At 34.2% G+C, this 3,835-nt stretch overlaps 1 non-coding gene across 1 annotated transcript; it reads left to right on the top strand.

Annotated features, from left to right (window-relative positions):
• Window positions 1-1,176: 1,176 nt before the first annotated feature.
• On the top strand, window positions 1,177-1,283 carry LOC128279971 (small nucleolar RNA R71). Its single transcript, XR_008270155.1, has one exon. It is a non-coding gene; the product is annotated as a small nucleolar RNA R71 (small nucleolar RNA).
• The last annotated feature ends 2,552 nt before the right edge of the window (window positions 1,284-3,835 follow it).

The following is a 3,835-nucleotide window of genomic DNA, read 5'->3' as shown; positions in this document are numbered from 1 at the left end:
AAGTCCACCTTTGTGTCAACATGCACAAATAAGCCATTACAAATTAGCCTATCAATTTTTTACCATGTTTCACCTTGATCCCTATTTAATAATTTCTCATTCATTTGGTAAAATTAGAGAACGAAACTTCCACATATTCATGCACACACATAGTAAGCATAAAATATAACAATTAATTATTTTTATGCCTCGGTTTTGTGGTCCCGAAACCACATTCTGACTAGGGTCGTTTTAGGGCTGTCACAATACAAGTTGCATCTACTTCAGCATTTTTTTGGTTTCTCTTTTCCTTTATAGCTTGCTTCCCTACTGATTCAGAATTCTTTTCATTTGCAAAAGTTGAAATACTATTCTTCAGTATTGGTGTCATTCAAAACTCCTGGCAATTGAGTACCACTTCGCAGTGTAATGGCTTTGCATTGTTCCTTCCCTTGAGATTGAGAACTCTTAGTGTCACTCGGCAATACTCCTTGTTGTCTGGAATTCAATGTAGTGGCAATTTTCCTTACTTGGTTTTCCAAAGATCTTAAAGATGCAGCCTGGCTCTGAATGATAGCATCATTCTTGGCCATATACTCTTTCAATAAAGCTTCCATAGATGAAGAACTTGAAGCTGAATTTTGCTGGGCATTTTGCGTTGCAAAGATTGATTGTACCCAGGTGGTACACTTGCAACATTTTATCGAATGGCATTACTGGCATTTCCACCCTTGATTACTCCAACTAAATTTAGGATGTTGTTTCCACCCTGAATTGTAAGTGTTGGAGTATGGATTGTTGTTGTTGCGATTAAAATTCCCCATGTAATAAACTAAGGCTGGGTTTGATGGGCATTCATCAAAGACATCTTCTCCATAGTAAACACATGTTAACTCTACTACTTTCATTTCCTGCCCTGTAGATGGCCTTTTCAGTGTTTTAATCATATTTGTTAAAGATGATACCTGAGTTGTTAGAGATGTAATTACATCAAGCTCTATTGCCTCTGCAACTCTTTTGTCAGTTCCAACCCTAGTAGTGGGGTATTGATAACCATTATTTCCTATCCTTTCTAGAATTTCATAAGCCTCATTATATGATTTATCAAGTAAAGTTACATTGGTAGATGCATCAAAAACCATTCTTCTATAAGCATTGAATCCATTATAAAACATTTCCATTTGCGTCCAATGCTAGAAACCATGCATCGAGCATTTTTTTAGTAGCTCCTTGAATCGCTCCCATGCTTCATATAATGTTTCATCTTCTGATTGTCTAAACAATGTAATGTCATTCCTCAATTTAGCATTCATGTTAGGGGGATTATTTTTTAGCAGAAACCTCTAACACAGCTCATTCCATGATGCCACCGTACTTGATAGTAATGCATTTAACCATGCCCTGGCACGATCTCGTAATGAGTAAGGGAATAACTTTAGTTGTAGGGCATCTTCAGGAACACCTTGATGCTTAAATGAATTGTAGACTTCCAAAAAGAGTCGTAAGTGTAACCTTGGATCCTCAATAAGCAACCCACTAAATTGCCCTACTGTTTGCAGCATTTGAAACATCACCGACTTTAATTCAAAATGCTGAGCATAAATATGTGACCTCAAAATTCCTGGATTTAAATCATCGAAGGTTGGCACTACATGTTCTCTAATGGGTTTGTCTCTATCATCGACAATTTGAGCAATATCAACATCCTTTCTTTCCTAATGTAGTGGCCCTTTTCCAATTTGATCATTTCTAATTCTTCCCTTTTCTCACAACTCTCTATTCCTTCGCCTTAAGGTTCTCTCAATCTCTGGATCAAAATAGTATTCTGTATTCTCCAGAATTTTTCTATGCATGCACCAGCACAGACCTAGAAAATAAAAATTAAAATAACTAATTAAACTAAATTAACAGAAATTAAACAGATAATAACAAACCAATTTTCCACCAATAGTGTTGATCCCTGGCAATGAAGCCAAAAACTTCTTGAGTGTAAATGTGTAATACAAATGTGCAAGTGTACACGTAAATTCAAATAATATAATAATGAGTGAGTATCGTCTCCACATGGACCGTAAGTTGATTAAAATTGGTAAGTATTACTGTAAATTTAACTAATGAAGCCATGCAAAAGAAACAAAGTATAAATTGGTGAAGAGAATTGACAAATTTACTAATAATATCAATTATAACTTATAATTGACAAAACAATCTAAATGTCATGGAAATTCACAAAGAAAAAGTAGATAGTATTTCTGTTGTTGAATGATAAAGGTTGGAATTACTCAAGGAAATATTTTCATGACATAATAATACCATGGAAAATTTTTTACCAAACTACTACCCAAAGAATTACTACTGCTATAACATCCCAAAATAGGGTCTAGTCAGAATAATGGTTTCGGGACCACAAATCTGACATTAAAATATTGATTTTATGATTTTTATGAGGTTTAGAATATGAATATATGCATGTGTCAAAGTTTCATGAAGAAATTCTAAGTATAAGGTGTCCAATTGGAAATTAGGGACCAAATTGAATAAGTTGTAAAATTTGTGTTTTAGAAGCAATTTGTATGAAATTGCTTTGGATTATTAATTAGGAGGTCTTAAAGAGAAATTTGCCTAAATTTTATGTTTTGGACAAAAAAGGGATTGTATGGAAAAATTTGAAGGAAAGACATTAGGGGCATTTTGACCATTTGGTATATTAATGAAATAAAAAGGGAAAAATAAGCCAAAAATTAGCTCATTCTCTCCATGTTGCTACCAAAATTTTAGGTTCTCCATAGCTAGGGTTTTCAAGCTTTCCAAGCTCTATAGTAAGTGCTCCAAGTCCCGTTTTTAATGTTCTTTGTATTTTTGAAACCCCGGTAACTTGCTCTCTTTATTTCTAACCATATTTCATGCTAGGATTTAGGTTTAGAAATTTACCCATCATGAGAAGCTTATGTTTTGATGATTTTATGAAAGGATATGAGAGTTTAAAGGATGGTAAACAACTTTTACTAAGTAGATTTTCATGAAAAGGGCTTTAAGGACTATTTTGTAAAAGTTGTAGAAAAGGGTAGAAAAATGTGAAAGGAAGGAGAATGTGGGCTATTATGAACATGAGAAATGTTCGGCTAGGCTTGGGTAATTAAGAAATCCTATACATTGTATTATCTGAGCCTAAGGACTAAATTGCAAATATGTAAAAGTATAGGGGTAAAATAGTAATTTTACCCAAGTATGAATTTTGGGTCGTTTTGAGTAATGTATGCATTAAACAAGCTAAATTTGGTATTATAGATCAAGAGAATCAAGATACGGACCTTGATCGGGGAAAAAACAAGGTTTATAAGGTTTAGACTCGATCTCTAATATTTTGTACCGAGGTAAATACATATGCAAATAAATACATTAATTATTGCTATTTAATGATTTATTGATATTTGTATGCTTGTTATACTTATTTGGCTATGTTGATAATATAACATGTTTTGACGCTTTGCTATATGATTATGAGACGTTGGCCATGTGTAAGAAACCATTATGCGAGTACATTCGGTAAAGGTCTAGGAGTCTAAAATCTCATTTGAACCTTAGGAATAGTTGAGGATACAAGTGACATGTCACTAGGATAGTTATGTGTGTTATGAGCTCATTTAATATGTGATACATGCTAGGGTCTGGGTGCTGGGTATCCTGAGTTGTGTTTGGATACTCTCTTAGCTCTTTGAGTATCCCTGTTAAGAGCGGCATGTGATTCTGTGATATGAGGCACTTCAGTGCACTTTCTGTCAAGTAGCCAAGGCTACGTTTAGGCACTTCTGTGTATTTTTTCCGTGTGTCCGAATCATATTCATAGTGTTCAACG

Source organism: Gossypium arboreum, chromosome 8 (genome assembly GCF_025698485.1).
Source record: "Gossypium arboreum isolate Shixiya-1 chromosome 8, ASM2569848v2, whole genome shotgun sequence".
Classification (NCBI taxonomy): Eukaryota; Viridiplantae; Streptophyta; class Magnoliopsida; order Malvales; family Malvaceae; genus Gossypium; species Gossypium arboreum.
This window is presented reverse-complemented; position numbering and strand designations above follow the sequence as displayed.